The sequence below is a fragment of the Lissotriton helveticus genome, chromosome 7, assembly GCF_964261635.1.
Source record: "Lissotriton helveticus chromosome 7, aLisHel1.1, whole genome shotgun sequence".
In the NCBI taxonomy this organism is placed as follows: domain Eukaryota; kingdom Metazoa; phylum Chordata; class Amphibia; order Caudata; family Salamandridae; genus Lissotriton; species Lissotriton helveticus.
In genome coordinates, this window is record NC_136068.1 from 20985349 (window position 1) to 21003844 (window position 18496).

General features: G+C 53.1%; 1 protein-coding gene across 1 annotated transcript in view; it reads left to right on the plus strand.

The window, feature by feature from the left end:
- The first annotated feature begins 1998 nt into the window (after positions 1–1998).
- LOC144766582 (pregnancy-specific glycoprotein 22-like) overlaps positions 1999–18496 on the plus strand; it is a 147946-nt gene continuing 131448 nt past the window's right edge. The window contains exon 1 of the mRNA XM_078650378.1: positions 1999–2084. The gene's annotated coding sequence lies outside the window, so the exon portion shown is untranslated. The remainder of the gene's footprint in view (positions 2085–18496) is intronic.

The window sequence follows — 18496 nt, forward strand, 5'->3', positions numbered from 1 at the left end:
AGTGGCCGGCAATATCGGCCCCCGATACCAAAATCATCTGAAACCATTCCGGGCAAACAGCTCAACCGCACCTCGAGGGGGCCGGCCGAGCAGTTTGCCAGGGCTGATTTTGGTTCCCAGTCCGGCCCTGGATTTGAGTACCCCTCCCCGTCCAACAAAACCGCAGTCCTTGAGACAGACCTATGTCATAGTGCACACACATGATCTGAGTTTGCCTATAACAAAAAAAAAACAGTATTTGGGAACCAGACATCCTTACAGCTGGGTCACTTGGGGCAGGGGTGTACATCACTCACCATGCAATGGACTTTTCTATCCCAACACAGGGAGAAGAGGGAGCGAGCCCTCGGAGCAGCATAAAAATACACTTCCATCGAACACAACACAACAGAGCTGCTTCTGGCTTTCAGCATTCCTCCTAACGTATTAAAGACAAAACCGAGCACCAGACTAGTCAAGGTAGTGCGGATGGGTCCACTGACTGTGACAAGGACTAGTAAGACTACTTATGAGGAATGCCAAAGCCCCAGTCCAAACTTGAAATCAATAACCAGAGGCATCCAAAGTCACAATTCAACTATGACTACAACTAAGAATGGGTCTCCACGAAAAAGGACAAAGGACTCCTTTCCCTGCCATCCATCTCCACCCCAAAGTGTCAGGCATATAAAGAAAGGAGGCTTAAGACGGGGCCAGAAATACGGTACACCCATTGCCTCCGGCTCAAGCAGGGAATAGCATACTGAAATTATCCAGGAAACTTCAATAAGGGGAACCAAAACAAGAAGTGCTAAACAACAGTGATAGAACCACGGAATGAGTGAATGTAGACTACGCCTGGGTGTAAAGCTCGACTCCGCGTAGAACGCGAAGTTACCGATAAACTCTGCACTCCGCAACAGAGTGGAGGGTTTTTTGTTAGCGGGGTCATAATGTCCTTTCACTTGTGTGGAAGTGACTTGCCGGGCACTCGAGATTGCCCATGAAATTTCAGAGCCATTCAGGAGCGCCACGAGTTTTGTGTGTGTCTGTATATAGTGCATCTATGTGTTCATGCACCACACAAGGGACAGTGGTGCATACTGGGTCAGTGCTGGCATATGTGGTTTGTGTGTGCCTGTAGATTGTGTCTTTGTGTTCATGCACTGCACAAGGGTCAGTGCTGCATGCAGGGTCAGTGCTGGTGTATGTGGTCTGTGTGTGTGCTTTTAGATTGTGTGTCTTTGTGTTCATGCACTGTACAAGGGCCAGTATCGCATGCAGGGTCAGTGCTGGTGTATGTGGTCTGTGTGTGTGCTTTTAGATTGTGTGTCTTTGTGTTCATTCACTGCACAAGGGCCAGTGCTAAATGCAGGGTCAGTGCAGGTGTGTGTGGCCTGTGTGTGCCTGCATATTGTGTGTCTTTGTGTTCATGCACTGCTCAAGGGACAGTGGTGCATGCAGGGTCAGTACAGGTGTATGTTGTCTGTGTGTGCCTATAGATTGTGTGTCTTTATGTTCATGCACTGTACTAGGGCCAGTGCTGCATGCAGGGTCAGTGCAGGTGTGTGTGGTCTGAGTGTTCCTGTAGGTTGTGTGCCTATATGTGCATGTACTGTACAAGGGCCAGTGCTGCATGCAGGGTCAGTGCAGGTGTGTGTGGTCTGTGTGTGTAGGTAGATTGTGTCTTTGTGTTCATGCACTGCACAAGGGCCAGTGCCTCATGCATGGCCAGTCCTGGGTTTCCTTAAGCTGCCTCCACCCCTTGGCCTGAGCACCAGGAAGTTTCACAATATTTGTTTGTAGGATTATTAACTGTCCTGCCAGGAATGAAGCTGTCAAGGGCTCTGGCCACAGCTCTGAGCTCACCACACCTCACCACATGCAGCAGAAGACGCCACTGCCTTCTTGGGACTGAGGCTGCAGGAAACTCTCAGGAAGACCCTGATCCAGCAGCACTCCCAGTACTGGAATCAGACTCAGTGACGGCCACTTCCAGTCAACCGCAAGCACCGGGCGGCCTTAAGAGACAGTGCTGCAGGCAAGGACAGGAGATCTGGTGAGTAATTACCCACTTTTATACAGCACCAGAAGGAGGCCATATGGTAAGAGAAAGCACTGCTCTCAGCCAGGAACAGGGAATGACATATGGTCGGAGAGCTGCTCTCAGCCAGGAGTGGAGAGGGACATGTGTAGGTGAGAGAGATGTTCTCATTCAGGAGTGGTGAGGGACATGTGTAGGTGAGAGCTGCTCTCATTCAGGAGTGGAAAGGGACATGTGTAGGTGGGAGAGCTGCTCTCAACCAGGAGTGGAGAGGGACATATGTAGGTGAGAGAGCTGCTCTCATTCAGGAGTGGAGAGGGACATGTGTAGGTGAGAGAGAGAGCTGCACTCATTCTGGAGTGGTGAGGGACATGTGTAGGTGAGAGAGCTGCTCTCATTCTGTAGTGGTGAGGGACATATGTAGGTGAGAGAGCTGCTCTCAACCAGGAGTGGAGAGGGACATATGTAGGTGAGAGAGCTGCTCTCATTCTGGAGTGGTGAGGGACATGTGTAGGTGGGAGAGCTGCTCTCAACCAGGAGTGGAGAGGGACATATGTAGGTGAGAGAACTGCTCTCATTCGGGAGTGGAGAGGGACATGTGTAGGTGAGAGAGCTGCTCTCATTCAGGAGTGGAGAGGGACATGTGTAGGTAAGTGCTGCTCACATTCAGGAGTGGAGAGGGACATGTGTAGGTGAGAGAGAGAGCTGCTCTCATTCTGGAGTGGTGAGGGACATGTGTAGGTGAGAGAGCTGCTCTCATTCTGGAGTGGTGAGGGACATATGTAGGTGAGAGAGCTGCTCTCAACCAGGAGTGGAGAGGGACATATGTAGGTGAGAGAGCTGCTCTCATTCTGGAGTGGTGAGGGACATGTGTAGGTGAGAGAGCTGCTCTCATTCTGGAGTGGAGAGGGACATGTGTAGGTGAGAGCTGCTCTCATTCAGGAGTGGAGAGGGACATATGTAGGTGAGAGAGCTGCTCTCATTCAGGAGTGGAGAGGGACATGTGTAGGTGAGAGCTGCTCTCATTCAGGAGTGGAGAGGGACATATGTAGGTGAGAGAGCTGCTCTCATTCAGGAGTGGTGAGGGACATGTGTAGGTGAGAGCTGCTCTCATTCAGGAGTGGAGAGGGACATGTGTAGGTGAGAGCTGCTCTCATTCAGGAGTGGAGAGGGACATGTGTAGGTGAGAACTGCTCTCAGCCAGGAGTTGAGAGGGATATGTGTAGGTGAGAGAGCTGCTCTCATTCAGGAGTGGAGAGGGACATGTGTAGGTGAGAGCTGCTCTCATTCAGGAGTGGAGAGGGACATGTGTAGGTGAGAGCTGCTCTCATTCAGGAGTGGAGAGGGACATGTCTAGGTGAGAACTTCTCTCAGCCAGGAGTTGAGAGGGACATGTGTAGGTGAGAGCTGCTCTCATTCAGGAGTGGAGAGGGACATGTGTAGGTGAGAACTGCTCTCAGCCAGGAGTGGAGAGGGACATGTGGGTGAGAGAGATGCTCTCATTCAGGAGTGGAGAGGGACATGTGTAGGTGAGAGCTGCTCTCAACCAGGAGTGGAGAGGGACATGTGTTGGTGGGAGACCTACTCTCATTCAGGAGTAGAGAGGAACATGTGTAGGTGGGAGAGCTGCTCTCAGCCAGGAGTGGAGAGGGACATGTGTAGGTGAGAGAGCTGCTCTCAGCCAGGAGTGGAGAGGGACATGTGTAGGTGAGAGAGCTGCTCTCAGCCAGGAGTGGAGAGGGACAAGTGTAGGTGAGAGAGCTGCTCTCAGCAAGGAGTGGAGAGGGACATGTGTAGGTGAGAGAGCTGCTCTCAACCAGGAGAGGAGAGGGACATGTGTAGGTGAGAACTGCTCTCAGCCAGAAGTGGAGAGGGACATGTGTAGGTGAGAGAGCTGCTCTCATTCAGAAGTGGAGAGCGACATGTGTAGGTGAGAGCTGCTCTCATTCAGGAGTGGAGAGGGACATGTGTAGGTAAGTGCTGCTCACATTCAGGAGTGGAGAGGGACATGTGTAGGTGAGAGAGAGAGCTGCTCTCATTCTGGAGTGGTGAGGGACATGTGTAGGTGAGAGAGCTGCTCTCATTCTGGAGTGGTGAGGGACATATGTAGGTGAGAGAGCTGCTCTCAACCAGGAGTGGAGAGGGACATATGTAGGTGAGAGAGCTGCTCTCATTCTGGAGTGGTGAGGGACATGTGTAGGTGAGAGAGCTGCTCTCATTCTGGAGTGGAGAGGGACATGTGTAGGTGAGAGCTGCTCTCATTCAGGAGTGGAGAGGGACATATGTAGGTGAGAGAGCTGCTCTCATTCAGGAGTGGAGAGGGACATGTGTAGGTGAGAGCTGCTCTCATTCAGGAGTGGAGAGGGACATATGTAGGTGAGAGAGCTGCTCTCATTCAGGAGTGGTGAGGGACATGTGTAGGTGAGAGCTGCTCTCATTCAGGAGTGGAGAGGGACATGTGTAGGTGAGAGCTGCTCTCATTCAGGAGTGGAGAGGGACATGTGTAGGTGAGAACTGCTCTCAGCCAGGAGTTGAGAGGGATATGTGTAGGTGAGAGAGCTGCTCTCATTCAGGAGTGGAGAGGGACATGTGTAGGTGAGAGCTGCTCTCATTCAGGAGTGGAGAGGGACATGTGTAGGTGAGAGCTGCTCTCATTCAGGAGTGGAGAGGGACATGTCTAGGTGAGAACTTCTCTCAGCCAGGAGTTGAGAGGGACATGTGTAGGTGAGAGCTGCTCTCATTCAGGAGTGGAGAGGGACATGTGTAGGTGAGAACTGCTCTCAGCCAGGAGTGGAGAGGGACATGTGGGTGAGAGAGATGCTCTCATTCAGGAGTGGAGAGGGACATGTGTAGGTGAGAGCTGCTCTCAACCAGGAGTGGAGAGGGACATGTGTTGGTGGGAGACCTACTCTCATTCAGGAGTAGAGAGGAACATGTGTAGGTGGGAGAGCTGCTCTCAGCCAGGAGTGGAGAGGGACATGTGTAGGTGAGAGAGCTGCTCTCAGCCAGGGGTGGAGAGGGACATGTGTAGGTGAGAGAGCTGCTCTCAGCCAGGAGTGGAGAGGGACAAGTGTAGGTGAGAGAGCTGCTCTCAGCAAGGAGTGGAGAGGGACATGTGTAGGTGAGAGAGCTGCTCTCAACCAGGAGAGGAGAGGGACATGTGTAGGTGAGAACTGCTCTCAGCCAGAAGTGGAGAGGGACATGTGTAGGTGAGAGAGCTGCTCTCATTCAGAAGTGGAGAGCGACATGTGTAGGTGAGAGCTGCTCTCAACCAGGAGTGGAGAGCGACATGTGTAGGTGAGAGAGCTGCTCTCAGCCAGGAGTGGAGAGGGACATGTGTAGGTGAGAGAGCTGCTCTCATTCTGGAGTGGAGAGGGACATGTGGGTGAGAGAGATGCTCTCATTCAGGAGTGGAGAGGGACATGTGTAGGTGAGAGCTGCTCTCAACCAGGAGTGGAGAGGGACATGTGTTGGTGGGAGAGCTACTCTCATTCAGGAGTAGAGAGGAACATGTGTAGGTGGGAGAGCTGCTCTCAGCCAGGAGTGGAGAGAGACATGTGTATGTGGGAGAGCTGCTCTCATTCAGGAGTGGAGAGGGGCATATGTAGGTGAGAGCTGCTCTCATTCAGGAGTGGAGAGGGACATGTGTAGGTGAGAGAGATGTTCTCATTCAGGAGTGGAGAGGGACATGTGTAGGTGAGAGGGGTTCTCAGCCAGGAGTGAAGATGGACATATGTAGGTGAGAGAACTGCTCTCAGCCAGGAGTAGAGAGGGACATGTGTAGGTGAGAGAGCTGCTCTCAGCCAGGAGTGGAGAGGGACATGTGTAGGTGAGAGCTGCTCTCATTCAGGAGTGAAGAGGGACATGTGTAGGTGAGAACTGCTCTCAGCCAGGAGTGGACAGGGACATGTGTAGGTGAGAGCTGCTCTCATTCAGGACTTGAGAGGGACATGTGTAGGTGAGAGAGCTGCTCTCAGCCAGGAGTGGAGAGGGACATATGTAGGTGAGAGAGCTGCTCTCAGCCAGGAGTGGAGAGGGACATGTTTAGGTGAGAGAGCTGCTCTCATTCAGGACTTGAGAGGGACATGTGTAGGTGAGAGAGCTGCTCTCAGCCAGGAGTGGAGAGGGGCATGTGTAGGTGAGAGAGCTGCTCTCATTCATCAGTGGAGAGGGACGTGTGTAGACGAGAGGTGCTCTCAGCCAGGAGTGGAGATGGACATGTGTAGGTAAGAGCTGCTCTCATTCAGGAGTGGAGAGGGACATGTGTAGGTGAGAGCTGCTCTCGTTCAGGAGTGGAGAGGGACATGTGTAGGTAAGAGCTGCTCTCATTCAGGAGTGGAGAGGGACATGTGTAGGTGAGTGCTGCTCTCGTTCAGGAGTGAAGAGGGACATGTGTAGGTGAGAGCTGCTCTCATTCAGGAGTGGAGAGGGACATGTGTAGGTGAGTGATGCTCTCGTTCAGGAGTGGAGAGGGACATGTGTAGGTGAGAACTGCTCTCAGCCAGGAGGGAGAGGGACATGTGTAGGTGAGAGAGCTGCTCTCATTCAGGAGTGGAGAGGGACATGTGTAGGTGAGAGAGCTGCTCTCATTCAGGAGTGGAGAGGGACATGTGTAGGTGAGAGAGCTGCTCTCATTCAGGAGTGGAGAGGGACATGTGTAGGCGAGAGAGCTGCTCTCAGCCAGAAGTGGAGAGGGACATGTGTAGGTGAGAACTGCTCTCAGCCAGGAGGGAGAGGGACATGTGTAGGTGAGAACTGCTCTCAACCAGGAGTGGAGAGGGACATGTGTAGGTGGGAGAGCTGCTCTCAACCAGGAGTGGAGAGGGACATGTGTAGGTGGGAGAGCTGCTCTCATTCAGGACTTGAGAGGGACATGTGTAGGTGAGAGAGAGAGCTGCTCTCAGCCAGGAGTGGAGAGGGACATGTGTAGGTGGGAGAGCTGCTCTCAGCCAGGAATGGAGAGGGGCATGTGTAGGCGAGAGCTGCTCTCATTCTGGAGTGGTGAGGGACATGTGTAGGTGAGAGAGCTCTCTCATTCAGGAGTGGAGAGGGACATGTGTAGGTGAGAGAGAGAGCTGCTCTCATTCTGGAGTGGTGAGGGACATGTGTATGTGAGAGAGCTGCTCTCATTCAGGAGTGGAGAGGGACATGTGTAGGTGAGAGAGAGCTGCTCTCATTCTGGAGTGGTGAGGGACATGTGTAGGTGAGAGAGCTGCTCTCATTCAGGAGTGGAGAGGGACATGTGTAGGTGAGAGAGAGAGCTGCTCTCATTCTAGGTGAGAGAGCTGCTCTCATTCAGGAGTGGAGAGGGACATGTGTAGGTGAGAGAGCTGCTCTCATTCAGGAGTGGAGAGGGACATGTGTAGGTGAGAGCTGCTCTCAACCAGGAGTGGAGAGGGATATGTGTAGGTGAGAGAGCTGCTCTCATTCAGGAGTGGAGAGGGACATGTGTAGGTGAGAGCTGCTCTCAACCAGGAGTGGAGAGGGACATGTGTTGGTGAGAGAGCTGCTCTCATTTATGAATGGAGAGGGATGTGTGTAGGCAAGAGGTGCTCTCAGCCAGGAGTGGAGATGGACATATGTAGGTGAGAGAGCTGCTCTCAGTCAGGAGTGGAGAGGGAAATGTGTAGGTGAGAGAGCTGCTCTCATTCTGGAGTGGTGAGGGACATGTGTAGGTGAGAGAGCTGCTCTCATTCAGGAGTGGAGAGGGAAATGTGTAGGTGAGAGAGCTGCTCTCATTCTTGAGTGGTGAGGGACATGTGTAGGTGAGAGAGCTGCTCTCATTCAGGAGTGGAGAGGGACATGTGTAGGTGAGAGCTGCTCTCAACCAGGAGTGGAGAGGGACATATGTAGGTGAGAGCTGCTCTCATTCAGGAGTGGAGAGGGACATGTGTAGGTGAGAGAGCTACTCTCATTCAGGAGTAAAGAGGAACATGTGTAGGTTGTAGAGCTGCTCTCAGCCAGGAGTGGAGAGGGACATGTGTACGTGGGAGAGCTGCTCTCATTCAGGAGTGGAGAGGGACATATGTAGGTGAGAGCTGCTCTCATTCAGGAGTGGAGAGGGACATGTGAAGGTGAGAGAGATGTTCTCATTCAGGAGTGGAGAGGGACATGTGTAGGTGAGAGGGGTTCTCAGCCAGGAGTGAAGATGGACATATGTAGGTGAGAGAACTGCTCTCAGCCAGGAGTGGAGAGGGACATGTGTAGGTGAGAGAGCTGCTCTCAGCCAGGAGTGGAGAGGGACATGTGTAGGTGAGAGCTGCTCTCATTCAGGACTTGGGAGGGACATGTGTAGGTGAGAGAGCTGCTCTCATTCAGGAGTGGAGAGGGAAATGTGTAGGTGAGAGAGCTGCTCTCATTCTGGAGTGGTGAGGGACATGTGTAGGTGAGAGAGCTGCTCTCATTCAGGAGTGGAGAGGGACATGTGTAGGTGAGAGTTGCTCTCAACCAGGAGTGGAGAGGGATATGTGTAGGTGAGAGAGCTGCTCTCATTCAGGAGTGGAGAGGGACATGTGTAGGTGAGAGCTGCTCTCAACCAGGAGTGGAGAGGGACATGTGTAGGTGAGAGCTGCTCTCAACCAGGAGTGGAGAGGGACATATGTAGGTGAGAGCTGCTCTCATTCAGGAGTGGAGAGGGACATGTGTAGGTGAGAGAGCTACTCTCATTCAGGAGTAAAGAGGAACATGTGTAGGTTGTAGAGCTGCTCTCAGCCAGGAGTGGAGAGGGACATGTGTACGTGGGAGAGCTGCTCTCATTCAGGAGGGGAGAGGGACATATGTAGGTGAGAGCTGCTCTCATTCAGGAGTGGAGAGGGACATGTGAAGGTGAGAGAGATGTTCTCATTCAGGAGTGGAGAGGGACATGTGTAGGTGAGAGGGGTTCTCAGCCAGGAGTGAAGATGGACATATGTAGGTGAGAGAACTGCTCTCAGCCAGGAGTGGAGAGGGACATGTGTAGGTGAGAGAGCTGCTCTCAGCCAGGAGTGGAGAGGGACATGTGTAGGTGAGAGCTGCTCTCATTCAGGACTTGGGAGGGACATGTGTAGGTGAGAGAGCTGCTCTCATTCAGGAGTGGAGAGGGAAATGTGTAGGTGAGAGAGCTGCTCTCATTCTGGAGTGGTGAGGGACATGTGTAGGTGAGAGAGCTGCTCTCATTCAGGAGTGGAGAGGGACATGTGTAGGTGAGAGTTGCTCTCAACCAGGAGTGGAGAGGGATATGTGTAGGTGAGAGAGCTGCTCTCATTCAGGAGTGGAGAGGGACATGTGTAGGTGAGAGCTGCTCTCAACCAGGAGTGGAGAGGGACATGTGTTGGTGAGAGAGCTGCTCTCATTTATGAGTGGAGAGGGATGTGTGTAGGCAAGAGCTGCTCTCATTCAGGAGTGGAGAGGGAAATGTGTAGGTGAGAGAGCTGCTCTCATTCTGGAGTGGTGAGGGACATGTGTAGGTGACAGAGCTGCTCTCATTCAGGAGTGGAGAGGGACATGTGTAGGTGAGAGGGCTGCTCTCAGCCAGGAGTGGTGAGGGACATGTGTAGGTGAGAGAGCTCTCTCATTCAGGAGTGGAGAGGGACATGTGTAGGTGAGAGAGAGAGCTGCTCTCATTCTGGAGTGGTGAGGGACATGTGTAGGTGAGAGAGCTGCTCTCATTCAGGAGTGGAGAGGGACATGTGTAGGTGAGAGAGAGCTGCTCTCATTCTGGAGTGGTGAGGGACCTGTGTAGGTGAGAGAGCTGCTCTCATTCAGGAGTGGAGAGGGACATGTGTAGGTGAGAGAGAGAGCTGCTCTCATTCTGGAGTGGTGAGGGACATGTGTAGGTGAGAGAGCTGCTCTCATTCAGGAGTGGAGAGGGACATGTGTAGGTGAGAGAGCTGCTCTCATTCAGGAGTGGAGAGGGACATGTGTAGGTGAGAGCTGCTCTCAACCAGGAGTGGAGAGGGATATGTGTAGGTGAGAGAGCTGCTCTCATTCAGGAGTGGAGAGGGACATGTGTAGGTGAGAGCTGCTCTCAACCAGGAGTGGAGAGGGACATGTGTTGGTGAGAGAGCTGCTCTCATTTATGAGTGGAGAGGGATGTGTGTAGGCAAGAGGTGCTCTCAGCCAGGAGTGGAGAGGGAAATGTGTAGGTGAGAGAGCTGCTCTCATTCTGGAGTGGTGAGGGACATGTGTAGGTGAGAGAGCTGCTCTCATTCTGGAGTGGTGAGGGACATGTGTAGGTGAGAGAGATGCTCTCATTCAGGAGTGGAGAGGGACATGTGTAGGTGAGAGAGCTGCTCTCATTCAGGAGTGGAGAGGGAATTGTGTAGGTGAGAGAGCTGCTCTCATTCTGGAGTGGTGAGGGACATGTGTAGGTGAGAGAGATGCTCTCATTCAGGAGTGGAGAGGGACATGTGTAGGTGAGAGCTGCTCTCAACCAGGAGTGGAGAGGGACATGTGTTTGTGGGAGAGCTGCTCTCATTCAGGAGTGGAGAGGGACATGTGTAGGTGAGAGAGCTACTCTCATTCAGGAGTAAAGAGGAACATGTGTAGGTTGTAGAGCTGCTCTCAGCCAGGAGTGGAGAGGGACATGTGTACGTGGGAGAGCTGCTCTCATTCAGGAGTGGAGAGGGACATATGTAGGTGGAGCTGCTCTCATTCAGGAGTGGAGAGGGACATGTGTAGGTGAGAGAGATGTTCTCATTCAGGAGTGGAGAGGGACATGTGTAGGTGAGAGGGGTTCTCAGCCAGGAGTGAAGATGGACATATGTAGGTGAGAGAACTGCTCTCAGCCTGGAGTGGAGAGGGACATGTGTAGGTGAGAGAGCTGCTCTCAGCCAGGAGTGGAGAGGGACATGTGTAGGTGAGAACTGCTCTCAGCCAGGAGTGGAGAGGGACATGTGTAGGTGAGAGCTGCTCTCATTCAGGACTTGGGAGGGACATGTGTAGGTGAGAGAGCTGCTCTCATTCAGGAGTGGAGAGGGAAATGTGTAGGTGAGAGAGCTGCTCTCATTCTGGAGTGGTGAGGGACATGTGTAGGTGAGAGAGCTTCTCTCATTCAGGAGTGGAGAGGGACATGTGTAGGTGAGAGCTGCTCTCAACCAGGAGTGGAGAGGGATATGTGTAGGTGAGAGAGCTGCTCTCATTCAGGAGTGGAGAGGGACATGTGTAGGTGAGAGCTGCTCTCAACCAGGAGTGGAGAGGGACATGTGTTGGTGAGAGAGCTGCTCTCATTTATGAGTGGAGAGGGATGTGTGTAGGCAAGAGGTGCTCTCAGCCAGGAGTGGAGATGGACATATGTAGGTGAGAGAGCTGCTCTCAGTCAGGAGTGGTGAGGGACATGTGTAGGTGAGAGAGCTGCTCTCATTCAGGAGTGGAGAGGGAAATGTGTAGGTGAGAGAGCTGCTCTCATTCTGGAGTGGTGAGTTACATGTGTAGGTGAGAGAGCTGCTCTCATTCAGGAGTGGAGAGGGACATGTGTAGGTGAGAGCTGCTCTCAAACAGGAGTGGAGAGGGACATGTGTTGGTGGGAGAGCTGCTCTCATTCAGGAGTGGAGAGGGACATGTGTAGGTGAGAGAGCTACTCTCATTCAGGAGTAAAGAGGAACATGTGTAGGTTGTAGAGCTGCTCTCAGCCAGGAGTGGAGAGGGACATGTGTACGTGGGAGAGCTGCTCTCATTCAGGAGTGGAGAGGGACATGTGTAGGTGAGAGAGATGTTCTCATTCAGGAGTGGAGAGGGACATGTGTAGGTGAGAGGGGTTCTCAGCCAGGAGTGAAGATGGACATATGTAGGTGAGAGAACTGCTCTCAGCCAGGAGTGGAGAGGGACATGTGTAGGTGAGAGAGCTGCTCTCAGCCAGGAGTGGAGAGGGACATGTGTAGGTGAGAACTGCTCTCAGCCAGGAGTGGAGAGGGACATGTGTAGGTGAGAGCTGCTCTCATTCAGGACTTGGGAGGGACATGTGTAGGTAAGAGAGATGCTCTCATTCAGGAGTGGAGAGGGAAATGTGTAGGTGAGAGAGCTGCTCTCATTCTGGGGTGGTGAGGGACATGTGTAGGTGAGAGAGCTGCTCTCATTCAGGAGTGGAGAGGGACATGTGTAGGTGACAGCTGCTCTCAACCAGGAGTGGAGAGGGACATGTGTTGGTGGGAGAGCTGCTCTCATTCAGGAGTGGAGAGGGACATGTGTAGGTGAGAGAGCTACTCTCATTCAGGAGTAGAGAGGAACATGTGTAGGTGGGAGAGCTGCTGTCAGCCAGGAGTGGAGAGGGACATGTGTACGTGGGAGAGCTGCTCTCATTCAGGAGTGGAGAGGGACATATGTAGGTGAGAGCTGCTCTCATTCAGGAGTGGAGAGGGACATGTGTAGGTGAGAGAGATGTTCTCATTCAGGAGTGGAGAGGGACATGTGTAGGTGAGAGGGGTTCTCAGCCAGGAGTGAAGATGGACATATGTAGGTGAGAGAACTGCTCTCAGCCAGGAGTGGAGAGGGACATGTGTAGGTGAGAGAGCTGCTCTCAGCCAGGAGTGGAGAGGGACATGTGTAGGTGATAGAGCTGCTCTCAGCCAGGAGTGGAGAGGGACATGTGTAGGTGAGAACTGCTCTCAGCCAGGAGTGGAGAGGGACATGTGTAGGTGAGAGCTGCTCTCATTCAGGACTTGGGAGGGAGCTGTGTAGGTGAGAGAGCTGCTCTCAGCCAGGAGTGGAGAGGGACATTTGTAGGTGAGAGAGCTGCTCTCAGCCAGGAGTGGAGAGGGACATGTGTAGGTGAGAGAGCTGCTCTCATTCAGGACTTGAGAGGGACATGTGAAGGTGAGAGAGCTGCTCTCAGCCAGGAGTGGAGAGGGGCATGTGTAGGTGAGAGAGCTGCTCTCATTCATGAGTGGAGAGGGACGTGTGTAGACGAGAGGTGCTCTCAGCCAGGAGTGGAGATGGACACATGTAGGTGAGGGAGCTTCTCTCATTCAGGACTTGAGAGAGACATGTGTAGGTGAGAGAGCTGCTCTCAGCCAGGAGTGGAGAGGGGCATGTGTAGGTGAGAGAGCTGCTCTCATTCATGAGTGGAGAGGGACGTGTGTAGATGAGAGGTGCTCTCAGCCAGGAGTGGAGATGGACACATGTAGGTGAGAACTGCTCTCATTCAGGAGTGAAGAGGGACATGTGTAGGTGGGAGAGCTTCTCTCATTCAGGAGTGGAGAGGGACATGTGTAGGTGAGAGCTGCTCTCGTTCAGGAGTGGAGAGGGACATGTGTAGGTGAGAGAGCTGCTCTCTTTCAGAAGTGGAGAGGGACATGTGTAGGTGAGAGAGAGAGCTGCTCTCATTCTGGAGTGGTGAGGGACATGTGTAGGTGAGAGAGCAGCTCTCATTCAGGACTTGAGAGGGACATGTGTAGGTGAGAGAACTGCTCTCAGCCAAGAGTGAAGAGGGACATGTGTAGGTGAGAGAGCTGCTCTCATTCAGGACTTGAGAGGGACGTGTGAAGGTGAGAGAGCTGCTCTCATTCAGGAGTGGAGAGGGACATGTGTAGGTGGGAGAGCTGCTCTCAGCCAGGAATGGAGAGGGGCATGTGTAGGCGAGAGCTGCTCTCATTCTGGAGTGGTGAGGGACATGTGTAGGTGAGAGAGCTCTCTCATTCAGGAGTGGAGAGGGACATGTGTAGGTGAGAGAGAGAGCTGCTCTCATTCTGGAGTGGTGAGGGACATGTGTAGGTGAGAGAGCTGCTCTCATTCAGGAGTGGAGAGGGACATGTGTAGGTGAGAGAGCTGCTCTCTTTCAGAAGTGGAGAGGGACATGTGTAGGTGAGAGAGAGAGCTGCTCTCATTCTGGAGTGGTGAGGGACATGTGTAGGTGAGAGAGCTGCTCTTATTCAGGAGTGGAGAGGGACATGTGTAGGTGAGAGAGCTGCTCTCATTCAGGAGTGGTGAGGGACATATGTAGGTGAGGGCTGCTCTCAACCTGGAGTGGCGAGGGACATGTGTAGGTGAGAGAGCTGCTCTCATTTTAGAGTGGTGAGGGACATGTGTAGGTGAGAGAGCTGCTCACATTCAGGAGTGGAGAGGGACATGTGTAGGTGAGAGAGCTGCTCTCATTCACGAGTGGTGGGGGATATATGTAGGTGAGAGCTGCTCTCAACCAGGAGTGGCGAGGGACATGTGTAGGTGAGGCAGCTGCTCTCATTCAGGAGTGGAGAGGTACATGTGTAGGTGAGAGCTGCTCTCAACCAGGAGTGGCGAGAGACATGTGTAGGTGGGAGAGCTGCTCTCATTCAGGAGTGGAGAGGGACATATGTAGGTGAGAGAGCTGCTCTCATACAGGAGAGGAGAGGGACATGTGTAGGTGAGAGAGCTGCTCTCATTCAGGAGTGGAGAGGGACATGTGTACGTGAGAGAGAGAGCTGCTCTCATTCTGGAGTGGTGAGGGACATGTGTAGGTGAGAGAGCTGCTCTCATTCAGGAGTGGAGATGGACATGTGTAGGTGAGAGAGAGAGCTGCTCTCATTCTGGAGTGGTGAGGGACATGTGTAGGTGAGATAGCTGCTCTCATTCTGGAGTGGTGAGGGACATGTGTAGGTGGGAGAGCTGCTCTCAACCAGGAGTGGAGAGGGACATATGTAGGTGAGAGAGCTGCTCTCATTCAGAAGTGGAGAGGGACATGTGTAGGTGAGAGAGAGAGCTGCTCTCATTCTGGAGTGGTGAGGGACATGTGTAGGTGAGAGAGCTGCTCTCATTCAGGAGTGGAGAGGGACATGTGTAGGTGAGAGAGAGCTGCTCTCATTCTGGAGTGGTGAGGGACTTGTGTAGGTGAGGGAGCTGCTCTCATTCAGGAGTGGAGAGTGACATGTGTAGGTGAGAGAGCTGCTCTCATTCAGGAGTGGTGAGGGACATATGTAGGGGAGAGCTACTCTCAACCAGGAGTGGCGAGGGACATGTGTAGGTGGGAGAGCTGCTGTCATTCTGGAGTGGTGAGGGACATGTGTAGGTGAGAGAGCTGCTCTCATTCAGGAGTGGAGAGGGACATATGTAGGTGAGAGAGCTGCTCTCATTCAGGAGTGGTGAGGGACATATGTAGGTGAGAGCTGCTCTCAACCAGGAGTGGCGAGGGACATGTGTAGGTGAGGCAGCTGCTCTCATTCAGGAGTGGAGAGGTACATGTGTAGGTGAGGGCTGCTCTCAACCAGGAGTGGCAAAAGACATGTGTAGGTGAGAGAGCTGCTCTCATTCTGGAGTGGTGAGGGACATGTGTAGGTGAGAGAGCTGCTCTCATTCGGGAGTAGAGAGGGACATGTGTAGGTGAGAGAGAGAGCTGCTCTCATTCTGGAGTGGTGAGGGACATGTGTAGGTGAGAGAGCTGCTCTCATTCGGGAGTAGAGAGGGACATGTGTAGGTAAGAGAGAGAGCTGCTCTCATTCTGGAGTGGTGAGGGACATGTGTAGGTGAGCGAGTTGCTCTCATTCAGGAGTGGAGAGGGACATGTGTAGGTGAGAGTGCTGCTTTCTTTCAGAAGTGGAGAGGGACATGTGTAGGTGAGATAGAGAGCTGCTCTCATTCTGGAGTGGTGAGGGACATGTGTAGGTGAGAGAGAGCTGCTCTCATTCTGGAGTAGAGAGGGACATGTGTAGGTGAGAGAGAGAGCTGCTCTCATTCTGGAGTGGTGAGGGACATGTGTAGGTGAGAGAGAGCTGCTGTCATTCTGGAGTGGTGAGGGACATGTGTAGGTGAGAGAGCTGCTCTCATTCAGGAGTGGAGAGGGACATGTGTAGGTGGGAGAGCTGCTCTCATTCTGGAGTGGTGAGGGACATGTGTAGGTGAGAGAGCTGCTCTCATTCAGGAGTGGAGAGGGACATGTGTAGGTGAGAGAGCTGCTCTCATTCAGGAGTGGTGGGGGATATATGTAGGTGAGAGCTGCTCTGAGCCAAGAGTGGAGAGGGACATATGTAGGTGAGGGCTGCTCTCAACCTGGAGTGGCGAGGGACATGTGTAGGTGAGAGAGCTGCTCTCATTTTAGAGTGGTGAGGGACATGTATAGGTGAGAGAGCTGCTCACATTCAGGAGTGGAGAGGGACATGTGTAGGTGAGAGAGCTGCTCTCATTCACGAGTGGTGGGGGATATATGTAGGTGAGAGCTGCTCTCAACCAGGAGTGGCGAGGGACATGTGTAGGTGAGGCAGCTGCTCTCATTCAGGAGTGGAGAGGTACATGTGTAGGTGAGAGCTGCTCTCAACCAGGAGTGGCGAGAGACATGTGTAGGTGGGAGAGCTGCTCTCATTCAGGAGTGGAGAGGGACATATGTAGGTGAGAGAGCTGCTCTCATTCAGGAGAGGAGAGGGACATGTGTAGGTGAGAGAGCTGCTCTCATTCAGGAGTGGAGAGGGACATGTGTAGGTGAGAGAGAGAGCTGCTCTCATTCTGGAGTGGTGAGGGACATGTGTAGGTGAGAGAGCTGCTCTCATTCAGGAGTGGAGATGGACATGTGTAGGTGAGAGAGAGAGCTGCTCTCATTCTGGAGTGGTGAGGGACCTGTGTACGTGAGAGAGCTGCTCTCATTCAGGAGTGGAGATGGACATGTGTAGGTGAGAGAGAGAGCTGCTCTCATTCTGGAGTGGTGAGGGACATGTGTAGGTGAGAGAGCTGCTCTCATTCAGGAGTGGAGAGGGACATGTGTAGGTGAGAGAGCTGCTCTCTTTCAGGACTGGAGAGGGACATGTGTATGTGAGAGAGCTGCTCTCATTCAGGAGTGGAGAGGGACATGTGTAGGTGAGAGAGAGCTGCTCTCATTCTGGAGTGGTGAGGGACTTGTGTAGGTGAGTGAGCTGCTCTCATTCAGGAGTGGAGAGTGACATGTGTAGGTGAGAGAGCTGCTCTCATTCAGGAGTGGTGAGGGACATATGTAGGGGAGAGCTACTCTCAACCAGGAGTGGCGAGGGACATGTGTAGGTGGGAGAGCTGCTGTCATTCTGAAGTGGTGAGGGACATGTGTAGGTGGGAGAGCTGTTCTCATTCAGGAGTGGAGAGGGACATATGTAGGTGAGAGAGCTGCTCTCATTCAGGAGTGGTGAGGGACATATGTAGGTGAGAGCTGCTCTCAACCAGGAGTGGCGAGGGACATGTGTAGGTGAGGCAGCTGCTCTCATTCAGGAGTGGAGAGGTACATGTGTAGGTGAGAGCTGCTCTCAACCAGGAGTGGCGAGAGACATGTGTAGGTGAGAGAGCTGCTCTCATTCTGGAGTGGTGAGGGACATGTGTAGGTGAGAGAGCTGCTCTCATTCGGGAGTAGAGAGGGACATGTGTAGGTGAGAGAGAGAGCTGCTCTCATTCTGGAGTGGTGAGGGACATGTGTAGGTGAGAGAGCTGCTCTCATTCGGGAGTAGAGAGGGACATGTGTAGGTGAGAGAGAGAGCTGCTCTCATTCTGGAGTGGTGAGGGACATGTGTAGGTGAGCGAGCTGCTCTCATTCAGGAGTGGAGAGGGACATGTGTAGGTGAGAGAGCTGCTCTCTTTCAGAAGTGGAGAGTGACATGTGTAGGTGAGATAGAGAGCTGCTCTCATTCTGGAGTGGTGAGGGACATGTGTAGGTGAGAGAGCTGCTCTCATTCAGGAGTAGAGAGGGACATGTGTAGGTGAGAGAGAGAGCTGCTCTCATTCTGGAGTGGTGAGGGACATGTGTAGGTGAGAGAGCTGCTCTCACTCAGGAGTGGAGAGGGACATGTGTGGGTGAGAGAGCTGCTCTCATTCAGGAGTGGTGAGGGACATATGTAGGTGAGAGCTGCTCTCAACCAGGAGTGGCGAGGGACATGTGTAGGTGGGAGAGCTGCTGTCATTCTGGAGTGGTGAGGGACATGTGTAGGGGAGAGAGCTGCTCTCATTCAGGAGTGGAGAGGGACATATGTAGGTGAGAGAGCTGCTCTCATTCAGGAGTGGTGAGGGGCATATGTAGGTGAGAGCTGCTCTCAACCAGGAGTGGCGAGGGACATGTGTAGGTGAGACAGCTGCTCTCATTCAGGAGTGGAGATGGACATGTGTAGGTGAGAGCTGCTCTCAACCAGGAGTGGCGAGTGACATGGGTAGGTGGGAGAGCTGCTCTCATTCAGGAGTGGAGAGGGACATGTGTAGGTGGGAGAGCTGCTCTCAGCCAGGAATGGAGAGGGGCATGTGTAGGCGAGAGCTGCTCTCATTCTGGAGTGGTGAGGGACATGTGTAGGTGAGAGAGCTGCTCTCATTCAGGAGTGGAGAGGGACATATGTAGGTGAGGGAGCTGCTCTCATTCAGGAGTGGAGAGGGACATGTGTAGATGAGAGAGCTGCTCTCATTCAGGAGTGGAGAGGGACATGTGTAGGTGAGAGAGAGAGCTGCTCCCATTCTGGAGTGGTGAGGGACATGTGTAGGTGATAGAGCTGCTCTCATTCGGGAGTAGAGAGGGACATGTGTAGGTGAGAGAGAGAGCTGCTCTCATTCTGGAGTGGTGAGGGACATGTGTAGGTGACAGAGCTGCTCTCATTC